Source organism: Schistocerca piceifrons, chromosome 8 (assembly GCF_021461385.2).
Source record: "Schistocerca piceifrons isolate TAMUIC-IGC-003096 chromosome 8, iqSchPice1.1, whole genome shotgun sequence".
NCBI classification, from domain to species: Eukaryota; Metazoa; Arthropoda; class Insecta; order Orthoptera; family Acrididae; genus Schistocerca; species Schistocerca piceifrons.
Genome location: NC_060145.1, coordinates 425,697,952 through 425,718,335, shown reverse-complemented (window position 1 = coordinate 425,718,335; position 20,384 = coordinate 425,697,952).

Here is a 20,384-nt window from a genome sequence, read left to right as displayed (position 1 = left end):
TAATTGTGGTTGTAAAAATTCTGCCGACAGTTTTTGTTATATTTGTGATGAAGTTGTGATTAAAAAACACCAAAGAAACATTACAAACTTTGTGAAAAAGATTTATCTGTCATACTTTGGATCTAAACTTTGTGATAAACACAAATCTTGGACACCACGTAGGATATGTTGTGTGATATGAAAAAAGGTCCAAAAAGCAAAAAGAAGCCTTTAGATTTGCTATTCGTATGATATGGAGGGAGCCATGAAATCATTCCGATGATTGCTACTTTCGCAGTGTTGATATTACTGGCCATAAGTAGAAAAATAAGAAGGTAATAAGCTACCCTAACCTTCCATCCCCCATCCGACCAGTAGGGCATGGTGTAGATTTGCCGGTTCCTGAACCACCAGATAATTTAAATTCTATTCCAAAAGACGTATTTTCCGCTGTACAATGTGATTTACATGAACCAGATGATGATGAATTCCATTGTAATACAGAAAGTCTAGAGTATTTAAAGAGTACTCTTGCATGTACAAAAACAAACGTTATGAGAAAGTCTCCACAGAATATTGAAGACATCTTTTTGAACTGTATTACAAAGACAGGACATTCGATACACGAGGTGCACTACTCAGATGATATGTGAAATCAGTGCCAGGGAAGACAGAAGGAGCATGAGTTCTGAAAACAGAAATTATTTAATTCCTATAGATTCAGGTGATGTGATGGTATCGAAAGATGTATGTCAACTCATGGTGTAAGGACAGTGCTAAACTGCACAGAGCTGTTCAGAAAGTTACATCAGGGTGTGTACCAGACAAAAGGGATAGGCATGAACTGCATCATAAATTTATGAAGGAAAAGATTCTTCACATCAAGAACTATATACATTCCTTCCTATAAAAGGCACTACTGCAGAGCCGGCCGGAGTGGCCGAGCGGTTAAAGGCGCTACAGTCTGGAACTGCACGACCGCTACGGTCGCAGGTTCGAATCCTGCCTCGGGCATGGATGTGTGTGATATCCTTAGGTTAGTTAGGTTTAAGTAGTTCTAAGTTCTAGGGGACTTATGACCACAGCAGTTGGGTCCCATAGTGCTCAGAGCCATTTCAACCATTTGAGCCACTACTGCAGAAGTGACAGACCAAACAACACTTGCTAGAGAATATAAATTTAAGCTCTGTGTACAGACTTTGCAAACAAAAAATAACAGACACAATTTTCAAACTGAAGTTGTCTCAAGATTTGTATGAGAATGTTTTTAGGGCAGAATATAATTCATGATTCAAACCACCCCATAAAGACACTAGCAAGAAGTGGGATTTGTTTCAAATGAAAATTAATTCTCTAACTACAGAAGAAGAAACTCCTGATATCTTAAAACCACGTCGAGACGTGGAAGCTGAGAAAGAATGCAATCAGAGGCAGCTATTGCTTACACAAGAAATCATGAAAAGGGCCATACATAGGGTAAAGAACGAAGAATGCACCGTACTTTCTTTTGATCTGCAAAAGACGTTTCCTCTTCCGGAAGTGTGTACTGGTGTTGTCTATTATAAACGCCAACTTTCTTGTGTCAATTTGGGCATACATGATTTAGATACATTGAAAGACACAGTGAACATCTGGCATGAAGATATGGCAAGTGAGGCACCCGATGAAATTGGTTCTAGTGTTTTGAATTATTTAAATGAGCATTATGGAAGAAAAAAGATCATAATGTGGTTTGACACATGTGGTGGACAAAATAGAATCGTAAAATTTGTATACTTCCCTATGCATTTCTTGCAATGTCCTTTGTAACCATATAAAGGAGATCATTCAAAACTTTGAAATTCTGGAGCATAGTTATTTACTCAGTGATACAGTCTTTGGCCACATTGAGAACAAAATCAGAAAGCATCAGCATATTTACCATCTTATTGATCTACAAAATATAATAAAAACTTGCAGAGTTAAAAATCAAACATTACATCTGCATTAACCATCAGAGAGAAGTTAATGGCATCCCTGTATGATTGATGAATATGAGATGTATTCGCATATCCCATTTAAATCCGAATGTAATGGAATTCAAATACATTCAAAATGAATAAATGGAGTACCAGGGGGTTAGATTTACAAACAAGATTCGAGGTCGAGCAACTGAACGTCACTTTATCATCGTGAAAGTCAAATGCCCTGAAGGAGACCTACTTACTGTTCCACTGCTAAAAGATATTTAATCTACACTTTGTCTCGTTCTTACAGTTTACTATATGTTTCATACTGCCTTACTAAGTAGCAGCCCAGCAACTGGCAATATCAATGATAAAAATGGATAAAGTGTGAGGCTATATACAGATACATTTAAACATTTAAAGAAGAAGTGCAGAACTGATCTATGACAATAAAAATTTCATTCGACTGTATGGTATCGATTTAACACTTCAAAAAGCAACAAATTCTGATAAATTTGTAACTGTAGAAGATGCTAGTGTAAAGTCATTTCTGCTCCAAATACTATGTTTATAACTGTAATTATAATACTAACAGTATTATGTGTGCTTGAAGTTTAAAAACGCAATAAACGATGAGAAATACATATAATAAATGCAATTTACTCCAATTTTAGTCCCAATGCAAACTATCTGATTTACTATAGTAACTGGAAGTTAAAAGCTAACTATCTCAAACAATGTAATTTGTATTTGGCTCAGTCCAGCATAAAACGAAAGTAAAAGCATTAAGAGTAAATGATACATTGGTAACAGATGTGTACACTGTTGCAGCACTTCTTAACAAACATTTTACAGCTGTTACTGAAAAGATGGGGTTGTCAGGTTCTGTAGATGCTCTTATGGCATGCCTGAGGCAAGACATTTTAAGTAACTTCCGTTATATGAATTTGACCCTCGCTATCTCAGCAGAAGCAATATCCGTCATAAAATCTTTAAAATCAAAAACATCTAGTGGGTATGATGAAATACCAACAAAGTTAATTACGGATTCTGACTTAAGTAACATATTAAGCTATCAGTATAACCAGTCATTTATCAGTGGAATATTTCCTGAATGGTTGAAATATGCTTTAAGTTAAGCCACTGTTTAAGAGGGGAGATAAAGAAATAGCATCAAATTTCTGTCCAATTTCACTTTTGCCAGCATTCTCAAAAATTTTAGAAAAGGTAATGTACAATCGGCTTTATAACCAGCTTATCACAAATAACATACTGTCAAAGTCACAGTTCGGATTTCTAAAGTGTTCTGATATTGAGAAGGCTATCTACACTTACAGTGAAAATGTACTTAACTCATTAGACAAAAAATTGCAAGCAACTAGTATATTTTGTAATTGTCAAGTGCATTTGACTGTGTAAATTACAATATCCTTTTAAGTAAATAAGAATATTATGGTGTAACAGGAAATGTTGCAAAATGGTTCAAATCTCACATCTCTGGCAGGAAACAAAGGGTGTTATTGGGAAAGAGACATGTATTAAGGTATCAGGAATCACCCAACAGGCAACTAATTACATGTGGGGTTCCACAAGGTTCCATCTTAGGGTCTTTACTTTTCTTGTGTATATCCATGAACTTTCATCAGTAACATTACCAGATGCTGCGTTTGTTTTGTTTGCCAAAGATACAAAAATTGAAATAAATAGCAAATCAAGTGTAGTCTTTGAAAGATCGGCGAGTAAAATATTTGTGGACATTATTCACTAGTTCCTAGCCAATTCTTTGTCGCTAAACTTTGAAAAACCACACCACTTGCAGCTCAGAACTTGTAAGGGGTGTCCCACGAGCAAACGCCGAACATATGACAAGCAGACAGAAGAAGTAGACAGCATTAAATTCTTGGGATTACAGTTTGATAATAAATTCAGCTGGGAGGAGCCCACCACAGAACTGCTGAAGCATCTAAACAAATCTCTATTTGCACTGTGAATTCTGTCAGACATAGGGGATATAAGAATGAAAAAGCTGGCATACTAGCTTACTTTCACTCCATAATGTCATATGGGATTATTTTTTTGGGTAATTCATCAAGCCAAGCTAAAATTTTCCAGGCACAAAAACGTGCAATAAGAGTTACATGTGGTGTTAACTCAAGAACATCCTGCAGAGGCCTGTTTCGGGAACTAGGGATACTAAATACTGCTTCCCAATATATTTATTCCTTAACGAAATTTATCATTAAAAATACGAGTATATCACTTTTTCAAAGCAACAGCTCAGTTCATGGAATCAATACTAGAAATAAGAATAATCTTTACAAGGATTTAAAATCACTTACTCTTGTACAAAAAGGGTGTTCATTATTCAGGAACACACATTTTCAGTAACAACCAATGATATTGAGATTAAGAGAAGCCTAAAGGATTTATTGATGGCCAACTCCTTCTATTCCATTGATGAATTTTTCAGTAGAACCAACTGATTTTCTGTTCATATATATAATCTAACTTTTACATCATTTCAGTGCAGTAATGTGTTCGATGTAAATGGGTATTGTAGTAGTTCCACTATATATTTATTATCTTATAAATAAAAAAATTTAAATTTTAAATTTGATTTCAATTCAATGTGATCTTAGTAAACGAGTGTTGTAAAATAATCCTTTCATTTAGTGTTCATTTAAAAAAATTGACAATCATTCCACTTGGGCCTGTGGAAGGTACATTAGCTTATTTGTTTTAGTTGGAAATATTTGTCATGTATTATTGTTTTTCTAACATGAGCTACATCTTGGAGAACCTCCTCAAATATGGATCAATTGGAATGAAAGTAAATCTCATCTAATCTAATAACCTTCTGTGACAGTAAGCTTCAGCTGCATTGACATAAATATTATCAATGTGTACTGTATTCCCATGGAAATTCTTATATTGTAATGTGTTAGTCTAGCTCTAAACTTCAGACTCATTACATATGACTTTAATAACAATAGTGTAACAGTAATAATATCCACTGCCATTGTCTAACTTGTATGAACTTTTGAAACATTTTCTTACATGAGAAATAGTTGTTGGATGGTCCATAGCTTACTCATTCATCCTGTGCCTCTGGCTTCCAATGGAGTTCACTCTGTTTTGCTCTTAGCACTATATTACATACTTTGCGTTTCGCTTTTGTGCCGCCATCACTAACTTTCCTAACCACTTTTTAAAAAGTCTTCATTGAACTATTTTGTAGAGAATAATTGTTTTCTCGATTTTTTCTCATCTCGTGCAACCTCATCCCTGCATACCCATTTTCATCTTTGGTGTCAAACAACCAGCCTTAGCACTCATTATTTAGTAGCTGTTTACTGTTAAAGTTACTATACCCAAATTACACACAGTTGATTCACAAAACGTACTGTAATCAGTTGATTTAATAAAATATTGTTATCATCTTGTGTGTCAATTGACACATTAATTTTAATTCCTGTTATCATTATCGATTGCTAACTGTCAGTGGCACTCTTCGGTGTATGTGCTATCTTAAGTGACATCATCTCTGATGTCATCAGCTCACTCATACCTGAAAGAATATGGAAGCGTGCTGTAAACTGTATGCAGCATGCACACTACATATTAAATCCATAGTAGTCTGTAAATTGGTGACGTTTTAGAATTAAAGTAATACAGAAATAAATATTTTTTCTACTTTGGAATGGAAATTTAAAGTGGTTTATACTCAGCCAAATGAAGTAAAATTACGCTATAATGTTAACAATTGCGGAATTCCGCTGCTACGCCATGAAGGTCAAAAAACTCCGCTATGTTTAACAGAACACAGGTACTGTCGACAACACAGGCTAAGAGTCAGTGCAATGTTGAAAATATTTCCACACTACACAACTGGTTAGACGCCTTGAGGCCAGAGCTTCGACTGCACTGTGTCTGTACTAAGCAATTCATTCAAAGGTTGCAATTCAACCAGCTGAATCGCGCTCGGACCATTTTATTCGCACTACGATTTTGTATCATTTACAACATGTTAACGAAATCGTCAGTAATGGCGGCTATATTCTCTCACTTCATTTTCCACGTGCTGCGTGGCGGCTAGAAATTGAGAAGACAAGAATTTGTATGATTGCCGGAGAAGGTTATGTTGGATGGAAGGATTCACATGGACCAGGTTGTAAGCAGCCATTGAAATTGAGCATGATGTGCTCAGCTGCATGCTGTGCCACCAGGTGGTCAGTTTTTTTCTTGGTAATAGTTTAGCAGGGGCCATTCATGCTGGTGGACAGCTGATTGGTAGACATATGTACACAGGAAGCTACGCAGTTTTTGGAGCAGAGGTGTTTTTGACATGGTTTGTTTCCCATGTGGCCCACCCTCTGATGGGCTACGATAAGCCTGAGACAGGAAAGGAGTAGGAAGTGCTGGATGACTGGTTTGGGCTGGTTTTGCACCTTGGTCTGCCAAAGAGATATGATTCCTGTGGCAAAGGGTTGAGTGTGGGATTAGCATTGGACTAGGATGTGTTTTAGATTGGGTGGGTGAAAGAACACCACTTTAGGAGGGGCAGGAAGGCTCTTGGGTAGGGTGTCCCTCCTTTCAGGGCATGATGTGAGATAAGACCTGATGAAGGATATGGTTCAGTTATTTCAGTCCAGGGTGATATTGGGTGATGAGGATGTTCACTTGTAGCTGATTTTTGGGTTTGGTGGGAGAATTAGGGTGGGGTGTGAGGATATGGTTTGGGATATCTGTTTGTGGAGTGGGTTTGGGTCTAGCATCTGCCTGTAATGGCCACTGTCAGAGCTTCATCATAATAGACAAGAGAGTTCTCGTCACTATAGATACACCATCCATGGATGGCTATGGTGTATGAGAATGATTTTCGGTGCAAAAGAGATGAAAGCTGTTGAAATGCATATTCTGTTGGTGGCTTGTCAGTTTAATATCGACAGAAATGTGGATGAAACTTCAGACAGATGGAGGTCAATATGCAGGAAGGTAGCATGTTGGGTAGAGGGGGATGCAAGAGAGGTATTGAGGTTGTGAAGGAATGAGGATAGGATGTCTTGCCCTGAGTCCAGATCATGAAGATATCAACACAGTCAACCTGAACCAGACTAAAGGTTGGGAGTTTTAGGAAGCTAGGAAGGTTTCCACTAGATGGTCCATAAACATGTTTTACAGTAGGGTGCCATGCAGATGCCCATAGCTGTGCCCTGTTTTTTTGTATTCTTTTCCTTCAAAGAACAGTATATGAGAGTCAGGATATAGCTGATAAGCTGTCTACGTAATGAGGTGATGGATTTGGAATCTGGAGGCTGTTGGGAGAGATAGTGTTCGTCCTTCCGACTCCAAACCCACCACCTTATTCCTTTTACAGCTTACCATCTATCCTAACTCGCAACTACTTTTACTTTGATGGGAAGATATACGAACAAATGGACAGCACTGCTGTGGACATCCAAATGACACTTCCACATGCCAACCTGTTCATAGACCATCTAGAGGAAACTCTCCTAGCTTCCCAAAACTTATAATCCCCAGCCTGGTTCAAGTTCATTGCTGATACCCTCATGATCTAGACTCAGGGTCAAGATAGCCTATTCTATTTCCTTCACAACTTCAACATATTCTCTTTCATCTGCTCTACCTAGTTTTTTGTATCCAATGTGCCACCTTCCTTGATTTTGACCTTCACCTTACTGTTGGCTCCATCCACACCTCTGTCTGTATTAGACCCACTAACTACAATCAGCACTTGCATTTCAACAGCTGCTGTTCGTAACACATGAAAAATTCCCTCCCATGAATGACATATCTGCACTGACAGTTTCACGAAGGCCTTCACAGAGAAGAACTACCCCTCCAACCTAGTCCACAAAGAGATTTCCTGTGCGGTATTCTCACACACTAACAATCCTCCCACTATCCCCAAGAATCAGATGTAAAGGAGTCCACTCTCACTACCCATTATCGTTGTTGACTGGAACAACTGAACCATCTTCATCAGGACTTTGATTATCTCTCATAGTGCCCTCAAATGAGGGATGTCCTGTCCAAGATCCTTCCTGCTCCAACTTACGTAACATCCAGGTATCATATCCCTGTGGCAGGCCAATATGCAAGACCATGAAATCCACACATACAACCCTTCCTACTGCATTCCTGTCACAGGTTCATCCTACACCATTAGAAGACATGCCACCTGTGCAAGCAGCCTATCATATGCACAGCTTTTTATGTTGAGACTACTAACCAATTGTCCATCAGGATCCTGCCAAGAGCTGGTGACACAACATGTTCAGTTTCAATAGCCGCTTCACAGCCTGCGGCATCTGTACGCTTCCTTCCACCACCAGCTTCTCTGAACCATGCAGGCAGGAGTTGTAATTATATTACAGCCTCCATTTCAGTAATTATCCTGGTCTCAATAACCGGTAATCCACTGTCCCCATAGTGCCACCTAACAGTTTCCCCTTCCTCCATCATATTACCCCCTCCCAATAAACATTCCCACATCACCTTCAGCATGCTCACCTCCTCACTGGCTTCGACAACTGTGCACCACATGCCTAGCCTGTGTACCTGCCATCCCTTCCTGGAAATAAGAATTAAACGGAAGTTATCGTAATGAGGAGGTAAATATGAGTGAAGAAACAGCTACAGGAAGAAATGGCAAAAACAGAGGGTACAAAATATGATAGAGACACAAACTGCAAAACAGTATAATAATGAATATATTTATAGCACCACGTTTAATCTCTTATTTTGAAACCACCAGTTATCAAGAATTACTCCCTCCCCCTCATAAATCCATGAAAATATGTTTTTATATAAAATCTTGTATTATTCAACAAAAATCATGTTGGAAACTCATTAATCATTTTGTATATGATTTATTTCCATTTCTTAAATTTTCCTTTCATTGTTTTTTATGTGCTATATATTTCCCTGCAGCTAAGGTTATCTCCCGTGCATGCAATACCTCCTTGCAAGGGATATTTCATTGTAATCAGTTGTGTGAAGATGGAGAGGCTCATTTAAGAGGCTCATTTAGCCTGTATGTAACACATTTATGTACCCATAAATGGTCCAGTCTTATTTATGTAGTCAACAGTATTGTATGTCATCTCAAGTACAATCAGTTAGCATGTTTGTAGAGGTCTTAGTTAAAGCACAACTCCATAGTAGTTAAGCAGTTGTGTCTAGGTTATAACAACACTGTTAATATTACATGTTCATTCAGACATCAGTAATTTATATGTTACTGTGCTACATACTCTATTTACAGCATCTGGAAATCCTTGTGTGGCCAACTCAATTCCACCAAAACGATAATACAGGACTCCATTGATACCAGGTATCCTTTTATGCTGAACTTCTGATTCAGGGACTACCTGTAGACAAGGAAATACATTTTGATGTTTTAATTTTTCTAGTACCACTCATCTAAGCAAATAATTTAGAATTTCTGTGAAATAACAATGCTGTCAAATTCAACATCTCTAGGAGCCTAGTCTCTCTGCAGGTTTTCTGTTCAACATGTGTAACAAGTGACCAACTAAAGAAAAGAGCGACCAAAATATGTTTGGAGTATCCCCATCCAAGACATCAGCAACCTATACTCTCAGAATTAACCTCTACATATGAAGCACCTCTTTTAGTCTGTAACTGTGGATACAATTAACTAGATATAAATATTACATCCAAATGTACAGTCCTCTCTCTCTCTCTCTCTTCCCACCCCACCCCCCTCTCTCTCCTTCTCTCTCTCTCTCTGTGTGAGTGTTTTGGTTAACATTGCATACTGATGTTCAGAAAGATACATGCTGTGAGAGAACAGCAAACTGAAATTTATGAATCAGAAATTACTGAAAGTGCAGTTAAGTTCACGAATCATGAAGTCCACTTTGATAACTAGTGGACGACACATTAGTTTAATGATGAAGGAAAGCTTGACAAGATGTTATAACATGTTCATGATATGGTTCATGTAATTCAACACCAAAGGAAGTTGGCATCAGGGTAATTCACTGAACAAACATCAAACAAACATGCCATTCCACAATAGGCTGATTTGTACAGCAAACAGTTTTTATAATTATATAAAGAGGCAGCTTCGGTTGCAAAGTTATTTTTATTACAAAATACGCTTTTCACCTGGCTAAGACTTCCTCAGATTTTTGAAAGTCTATAAAGGCAATGGATATCACCAGTTGTTAGGGTGGTTAGAACGATGGTTACAACCATCCAAAGAAAGAACTGTCGAACAAGATACATTTGAAATAGTCATAGCCAACAGGTGAAGGGCAGCGCAGAGACACAAGTACATCAAATGAACCTGGAAAGCAGCTGAGTAAATGGTCTAATAGACACACATTGAAACTTTCCAAAACTTTGAAATTTTCCATCGTCAAGAAAATGTCTGGATTGTAATGGCAATATGTAAGATAAAACTACATTCACTAAATAAGATAGGGAGAAATATTGTTAGTTTTGATAATTCTCGTTTGACAGGAAACATGTGCTGTACTTAATAGCACCAATATTTAAACTGTGATTTTAAGACATTTGTAACTGATTTGTAATGGTGAAAATATCTTTATACAAAAGTAAGTAAGCTTTTCTGACTTAATTGTCACACTAGAATATCTTATAATTGTTTGTTAAAATAAACTGCAAATTTCTAAGACATATTATATATGAAGCTCAATTACAGCACTTTTCTAGACACCAACATTATTAAGGAGCATAGTAGTTCATGGTTGTTCTATGAAAGCATAATGTAAGAGTAGGGTTAGGGTGGTTGGTTTCATGCAACCAGTAGGCAGATTGTCAGATTTAATTTTGTGGAATAAATATGTTTTGACTAAAGAAACCAGAAAGTAACACTTCATAATTTATACAAAAACCTACTTAAATCAAGCATTAGTAGTAGAAGCAAACTCAAGGAAAATAAAATGCTGTGTAATGAACAGTCACAACAGTGATTCTATATCTACATTTACCTTCATATTCTACAAACCACTATAAAATAGGTAGCAAATGGTACTGTCCAGTGTAGTGTTAGTGTTTCTTCCTGTTCCATTTGCACACGTCATGCAGGAGGAATGACTGTAAAATCCTCTGTGTGTGTAATAATTAGTGTAATCTTACTTTTGCAGATTATATAGCACCAACAAATAGGAGGCTGTAGCATATTCTTAGATTTATTATTCTGTGCTGGTTATGGGAACCTTGTAAGTAGGCTTTTGAGAAATACCATAGTTGGTGTCCGTATTAAAGTGTCGACCAGTTAGGTTTTTCAGCGTCTTCCTGAAACCGTCCTGTGTATACAACAGTGCTAACAACATTTGTGCTGCCTTTCTTTGTATTCATTCAGTATTTCCTGTTAGACTGCAGACTTGAGAAATATTCTCTTAATGTAACAGTACATCTAATTTGTATTTATGTGAGTGTTTTATGTATGGTGGAAAAATGTGGAGAGAAGTGTACATAAGATTTGATGTACATATACAGAATACTAGAAGCGACAGCTTGCTGGATAGCTTTATTCAAGACTCACCGTTATCCATAATGAGTACAATTACTTAAGTATAAAATTTTTCAAAAGATTTCCATACACAGCTCATTCAGTACCATTACACAAATCTAAGAAAGGGGTAGAAACTTGGCTAAAATGCAACAAATTCAGCTCAATTAAAGAATTAATAGAAATTAGTCATTACTACTCCTTGCAATATTTATATACACACTTAGTTTTATGTGACTATATATGTAACTGATTATTTGATAAAATTTTATTTCGCTGTGTACTTGATGAATTCTGTAGGAAATACTGAAAGATCAAATAGTGTTTGGATTATAATTATAAAAACCCACAAGTCAGTACACATAATATCTATTTATTCAAATAACCCTTTTGGAGGATACCATAAATCAGCTTTGGTGTTCCTTCTTTGTGTTTACTTTCCATTGGTCCCAGACTTCCTTCATTCTTTGAGGGAGTGACTTCTTTTCTTACTGGGTCCATTTTCCTCCTTTTGCAGACTTCTTTCTTTCCTGAAGTCCTTTCTGTTTTGTTGCTTCCTTACAAAGTATTCTGTTATCTATTATGTCTGTTCTCATTCCTGTGTTTTCATATCTTTCTAAATTTTGGTGAACCATGTGGATTTGTATTTGTATTTGGTTAGTAAGCTGGAGATCTGCTTTGTTAGTATGTTATTATCCATTCAGTATATGTGCAAATAAAACTGTAGTGTTCTTTTCCTCATTACATAAGTTAGCTTTTCCATTTTCAAATAGAGCTCTCTGTTTCATCTTAATTTGTATTCAATATTACTATCACTTCTAGGTCCCACTAAAATCCTTAGAATTCTTCTTTCAACTTTTTCCAGTTTCTGATGATCTCCAAGATTTGTTTCTTTAAGTATTTCTGATACATACAGTGTTCCAGGCCATACCACTGTTTGATAGTGTCTTAGTTTTGTGTCTGCACAAAGTTTTCTTGTTAATATACGTTTCTTGTCATTTGGAATGCCGTTTTCATTTTATGTACTGTATTTTCTACATCTATCTTTTCTTTTGTGTTTCTTGTTATCCGTTCTCTGAGGTATTTGAAGCAGTTTGTTTCATATATTGTGTTGTGAATTTTCCAATTTGGAAGGGCATCAATGATATTTGTTATGAAATTTGTTTTTGAAATGACAGTTTTAATCCTATTTCGTCTGCTTGTTTTTGTACTTCTGTGATTTGTTCTTTGGCACTAATCAGTGAGTCGGTAATTAATGCCATATCATCTACAAAAGCTAGACAATTTATAGTGATTTTACAAGTATTTTGGTTTCTTCTTAGTTGAACACACTTAGTGTTAATGGATTTTCTCCATTGTCTCACTACTTTCTCTAATGTGCAGCTAAAAAGTAAAAGTGATAAATCATCTTCCTGTTTTACTTCCGATTTTATTTCAAAGGGTTTCAAGAGCTCCTTCATAAATTTAACATTTGAGGTTGTGTTTGTTAAAGTTCCTTTAATTATTTCTGTTTTTTATTGTCAAGTCCAATTCCTTTAAAGTGTTGATTAGTGAATTTCTATTAACTGAGTGACATGGCTTTTTAAAATCTACAAATAATATCATGAATTTAAAACTTCCGATTTTCCTCATTTCTATTATGTTCTGTAGATTTAGTATTTGTTCTTTGGAAGACCTTCTCTCCAAAATCCTGCTCGATACTCTCCTATCGGTGGGTTGAGTATTCCTTCAGCTCTCTTCAAATGTGCCATGGACAGGATCTTATATGGCACTGGCAAGAGGGAAATCTCACTATAATTGTTAGAATCACTTACTTTCTTTTATGTAGTGGATGTATTAATGCTGATGTCTATTATGATGGTAAGCTATTTGTTGTCCAAATTTCTTTAATGATTTCCATTAGATGTAGAATAATGTTTTCACAATTCAGTAACTATATTGTATTCTCCTGCCACTTGGTCACTTTTAAGTTGTGTTACGATTTTTGTAATTCCCTCTATTGTTGGTGACTTTGAGTTTGGTTGTATTTGAATTATACCATCAAAATGAAATTCTTCTTTTAGCAGATCACAGATACATAGTTGTTTGAATTAGTCTGAAAGTATTCTTCAGCTCTCAGTGTTCTTATATGCCATCATCTGTGTTTTTGGGTTCATAAATTGCAGACTTAGTGGTGGATACTTTTTAAACTATTTTTGAATGTTTTACAAAATGGTCTTGTGTTGTTCTGTTTAAAGGGTAACTCAGTTGACCTTAGTTGATTTTTTTATATGTTTTCTCTTATCTTTTAGGGGCTTTTCGATGCATGTTTCGTTAATTCCATAAAAGTTTTCATGTTGTCATCATTTTTACTTGTGTTCCAGACATTCCAAACTCACTGTCTCTTTATATTAATTCGTCACCATCATTCTAACAAGTACGTTTCCATTTGTTTTTAAGAGGGATTATTTCTCCTGTAGTCTCATTAAAGTCTTTTCAAAGTTATTTGTAACATTTAGGCATTCTTTTGCCAATTGCGTTTTGTAATCATTTTCTTATCGTAACTTCTGTATGTCAAACCTTCTGTGTTGATATTGGTTCCTCTTTCTAAATACTGGTCTAACCTTGAATTTAATGACAGATAGGTAGTACTTTGAATCGAAACCAGCGCTCTCGGCAGGTCTTACATTGAGTACCTCCATTGCAGAGTGTCTACTTATAGCAATGTGATCGAGTTGTTTTTCACCACAAATCAGATTTGGCGATACTGGAACGTAACCTTCGTACTGGTGGTGGTACTGTTAATGTTATATCTCGACCTGGTAGGAAGATTGCTGTCGCTTTTCATGTCCTACAGCTCCTGCAAGATACCCTCTCTAGTAATGGTTTAACAAATTCACGTGGTCCATGAAATTACAAGTCCCTGCGAGTTATTGCCAGGTATTAATAATTTCTAGTGGGAGGGTTTATCTAACCAGTAAAAATTTGAACACAATGGATAACGCAATATACTTTTTTATAACCACTACAGAAGGCACCTATGCAGGACTTAATAGGGAGCATAGAGCCATTATTTACTTTCATGACCCAGCATTCAGTTGTGGAACTGACTTTCATTTATTTTTTATGATGAAGGGATGAAATAACTGATATTTATTCAACACCGATGGCATTTCAATAACTAGCTGTGTGTCTGTTGGAATATACATCATCAAACTGGTCTGTCTAGTTAACATGTATCACTTTCGCCACGTAATTATCGAAAGGGAGAGAGGAGCGCAGACCTGCCTTCAATGGAATTTTGTGCAGGGACACTATTATACCTAAACCCATGCTTATTACAATCAATTACTATAGGTCATGCAGAACAAGTTCAGCAAAGAGATTACAAGTGAACTTGGTCAGGGCAGAAGAGTATTTGCCTAAACATTTCAATTTTCGTTAAAACGTATGCTAAAGAAAGGGTAGAAAGTGGTGCTCTTAACTATGATTGCCAATTTTGGTTTAATATCAAAGGGCATTAAAATCTGAACTTTCCTAAGTACAAGAGTTTAAACCATGTGTTTTACGTACGGCACTTCATTGTAGGTGAATCGAATAGTTACTGGGGGGGGGGGGGGGGAGGGGGTTAACTATTACATAAACACTATTCCACACACATGGCCAAGTAGTAGTAGACAACAGAAATGCAAAAAATACAGACACACAAGATTATTCCTTCTCTATTTTACACTCATCCACTACCATATGGTTATTCTCTCGACTACTATACATTTTCAATCCGAAACTGCAGTTTACCAATGTCGCAATTGCTCCAACCGACCATGTGGCGGCAAAGCAAGTACACAAAGAAAACATATGAAAAAATAAATAAAAATCCCCTAAAATATTACTGTAAAAAAAAGACCACATTAAAATACATTAAATGAGTGAACTTTATGTTAAGGACAGAGCAATAATGCGACCGTGAGCTTAAGGTTCATGGTGCATGGACTGACCAAGGTATAAACGCTAAGTTCTACTGAAATTAGACTAAATTATGAAAATAAACTCCCTTATGGTGGTTTCGTGGTAATATCACACCTGATTTCAAAATCTGGGCCATGTTAACGAGCAGGTTTGAGACATTCTGGTTCCTTTGTTAACATTACCAAAATCGAGAGCTGCGTCTCCACGCCTGTCCAGCGCCGCTACCCAGAAACAAGTGGACCTGCAGACACCTCGCCTAACTGTTGTTCGTTCAAAAGGTGGTGGAGGGGATGGTTTGCCAACCAGATGGAGCCAATACTTGTGCCTTCACGACCTCTCTGACCTGGATTGCACACTATCTTTGCCAAGCTTGTTCGTGTTTAGGGGTTGGTACTATCCTACCACAGAACCACTCTATTCATGCAATGCTACGACCTCTGACCAAAGCTTTCTGCTACTTCATATAATATCTCATTCATACAGTCCAAGGTCGCACAAGGGAAAGGATGCAGGGAAATGTGGCACACACGAAATAAAAAACAATGAATAAGTAAGTAAACACCGCTTGGTCCATTATCTTCTGCTTGTTACCCACAGACTTAGTTCTGCAGAGTAAAAAAAACTCTCACTACAATTCTCCAGAATTTATTTAGAAAAATATGGAATGGGACAACAAGTTCCGTTTCAATGAAATGTGTCTTCTAGGGAGTTGTTTTGAAGAATGTGGATTTTAGAACTATGTTATACTGCTTGCACAGGTGAAAAGTCTTTCTCCATTTGCATTGATTCTTTTAAGCGCAGAGAATTTTATTACTATTGATCAGTGTTGATGTTCTTTGCCAGTTTGTGCATTAAAGTCTCCAAGTAGTAATACTGTGTTTTTCGACAGTATTTGATCTATGATGTTGATACATTTTGCCAAAAATTTTCTGTTTGCTCTTTATGCATTCCCTTTTTTCATTTGTTGGCTCTGTTATTTAAAATGGTGTAAAATTTGTTTGATGATTTAAATGTTAGTATGAAAAGTCTTTCATTAATTGAGCTAAATTCTATTATTGTGTTTAAAATGCTTTTTTTTAGTGAATCCTGTTTCAGATCGATGTGCACAACAATTATACAAACTATCATGCCAATACATGTTCTCCCTTCTCTCCACAACTTCTTTTCATCATTTCTACTAATTTTTTTCACTTCTTTTTACCATCCATGATTTCTTACTTTTATTTGCTGACTCCTGGAGCAGTGAGAAGCTAACACTTTTCTTTCATATTTCTGGTAGTTGACAGTTTGTGAAAATTATCTTTTCTTGCCCATATCCTGTTAGATATCTGACTTGTGATGCATAACGCTTTGCATTGTATGTACCATACATTGTATTGTACCATACATTATATTGTGTCTAAGCATCCTGCAAATAACTGACTAATGTGCTAGCATTTATGACCACTGTGACAGAATAATAATATCCAATGGTGTGAAATGATCCATCACATGTGTGTTGAATCGCTGTGACAACAAAGTTATATGAGCAGATAAAACATTCACATTGGCTTACTGGCTCTCTATCATGCCATTGTCGATCTTCTTCTTCCCAGCGCTGCTCTAATTCCCTTTGCCTTTCTGCTTCAAGTTCATCTGGGTCTGGGGGTGGTTCTGGAGGCGGTGGTATGTCATCTTCTCCCAGAAGGTCAATTGGGGGAGGTTTCAGAGGTGACATTGAAGTAGCTCGATCCCTAAATGATAAGTGAGTGGAAGTTGCAGCCTGAAAGTATAAAGATTAAACATTTATGAAACAATATTTAATCAGAAAAAGAAAAGAAAGAGATTACTTTACCAAATACAGTACTTTTTATACTGGTAGAGACATTAGTAAAAGACATCTTACACAAAGTGTCAAAGAAAGATGTCTATATGAAACACAGCAGCTACTTCAATTATATTGTAACAATATTTTATCAGCAACGCTTTCTATAATTTATTGTAGTATTTAGACTCAGGGATGTAAATTCCAGTCAACATTAATGTTCATGTTAAACAACCATTAACTTTAGTATCAGTGTATAAATGGCTGACCATGTTATGTGTAAAGGTACATGTGCACTTAGTTTCTATTATTAGATAGAAACAGCAGAAAAATAATTTACTAGGGAGCTGTATAACTTAACTTGCTTTGCTCCTCTATCTTTCATGATAGGATGTATGGACCAGGGCATGTGAATGAATAAATGAATAAAACTGTTTTTGTTATGATCGCTCTGATTTACTCTCCTCTTTGCACTGCTAATTCACACTAATTGAGGAATGGAGCAAGATGTGATGTTTACTTGACTCTCCAGCCAATACCTTTGCCACCTCCAAGTTTGTATTAGTATGAATTTCTATGTGAACAAAATGGAATGCGGTGGCGAGGAATCGAATGTCTGAGGGCTTTATCAGAATACACACTATATTCATGAATACACAGTTGTCTTTCTTCACGGCTGCCAGGAGCTGGACAAGCAGAATGGCGCTCGTCATGCTGGTATGCTCCAGTGCTAGCACATCTCACAGTCTCAGCAGCTGTGGCGAGGAAGGCAGATATTCAGCGCCCCACACATCATAGCCAGCTAGCTGCAGCTAAGTCGTGGCTGCCCATGGTGCTTCTTGTGGCCAGCAGCTCATTGATGTTATAAACTGCACCCCAGAAAGGCAGTCAACAGCTTTGCACAAGGTGGCCATAGTCATGCAGTGTTACATGTTACGTCTGGATCCTGAGCAAGACAACAGCCCACAATGCAGGTCAGGGCGCGGTAGCTACTGTACTCTCCTGGGTTGACGATTGTTGAGCAGTGCACTGAGTAATATCAGTTAGACCTCCAGAAGGCCTGGTGGTAAGAGGCACCTAGACCTTCTCATCAGCAAAGGCAGAAGCGAAGCAGCAGCAGCCTACAGCAGCCACGTTCTTCTGGCCAGATCATAATCATCTTGACAGATGACAGAAGGTGCGCCACAAGTCCCACCTTGGGTTTTAGTTGCCTGCAAACTGAGAACTAAGCTGTGGTAGTCAGGGTATTTGTACCAGACGGTCTACGCTGATGACGTTATTGTGAAGCAAGAATGACCAAATATGTCCCAGATTTCTGAACCCATTAGCGCTCTACGTCGCACCATGGTGTCCCACTTTGCTCTTCAGGCTTTCAGTACAGTTATTGTTGCATCACCTTGGTGATGACAGCCGTTCTTGCATACGACTTAGGTGATGGTGATTCACTATGTGTCATCAGAAGTTTGACGTTATGCTCCCCTCCTCATGGTGTCACTTTGCTGCATTGGCATTGTCATCCTGGAGCTTGGGTGCTGTGAGGAAATTAGCTCAGTGGGATGCCCATGTTGCAAGCAGCATCAACTGTTCTTCCAGACTGGCATTCAAAGTAGATGCCTGCCTTGAGTTCTGGTCTGCTCTGACATTGCTGGGATAAACTTCAAATATTTTCACATCTGCCTGGAATACCATTCTGGGGCATAACAATATGACCAAAAGAGACATATTGATTACAGAAACAGCAACAGGTACTACTTAGAGAAATTGACTGCTAATTTGCGTGCCTTATAAAAGCATATAAATAAACAGGACTATACTAACAGAACATTGCATCGAATTTATTATCTAATGGGGCTACGTTAAGAAGGAGTACAGAAATACAAAACCAAAGCCAAAATTTTTGTGATTTTGTATCAGTCCAAAGAGTTTTTTCTGTTAGAGGTTTGAGAAAATTGAAGAAAGTCACTGGAGAGATAGCTGCATGTGAGCAATGTGATCTGTGCTGAGAATATGCTACAGTGTCATACTTCAAAGTATATGATACAATAATAAGTGAAATAGGAAACAGACTTCATATATTACATTAGTTCATGTGACATTTATTTCCCTTCCTTCAGGAATCACTATAAAGGAAAAAAGCTCTGTATCACACCAAAAAAAGTCTGCAGCTAATTTAGTTTCCAAATATAGTGAATTATATATTGACACAGTGTAACTATTCAGTGAATAGTTATTTTCAAGATAAGGTGAAGAGCTGACGAATAACATTGACACGGCTTTCTCTGTCGATATTTCGAAGTTTTTTTTTTAAAGAGTACAGATTATACAAACATCGCAGTAGCTTTCCAGATATTTATAGCAGTGCCAGTGATTGCAGACGCATTTACAGTAAATTAAATATGATAAAAGTGTTTAAGGGCGAGTATGGGTGGAAGCAGACTGTAAAATTTAGCTATCTTGTAATCAGAAAACGATACTGCTGCTAAATTTTGTTTAAATTACGTAATCAATGAGTTTGCTTCACTCAAAGCAGGGAAATGCAACGTAGAATTATGATAAGAAAGCAATTCCTGGAAAGTGGTAGTTTCTTAATTTTTATAGCCCTTTCTCCTTTATTTCTAATTAATAATTACCAGTAGCAAATAGAATCTTTTTTATGTTACATATTATTCCAATATCAGTGTACAGTAGGTGATACAAATACATAAGGCTACATACTTTGTTTTACTTTCAGTTGTTTTAAAAAATTTATATAATTTGTAATTTATTTACTACTTTTTTGTCCACTCCTGATACAGGTGCGTAATGTGTAACCAAAGCCAAATTCATCATAAACTGAACACAGAAGAAATGTCAATAACGTTAATCAGAAAGTCAAAGGCCATAACCAGATCAGTATCCAAATAGTAGCCTAAATTTGTAATAGCTCATGCAGCGTACTCTCAAAGAGTAACTCGCAGCGCCTTTTCTACCCCTGTGTTTTGTGAGGCTGGGCCCATACGATTTGTCTCTCACTGTTCTGGTGTCACATGTCAGTTATTAGCCGTGACACCTCTACCCCGCTATCGATATCATACGCTGGCGGAGATATTAAAACTGCAATGAAACTGGGTTCACACGCGCAAGAAAAGCATCGCTACATGTAGTGCCATACTGCAGTTACAATGCAATTGCATGTGTG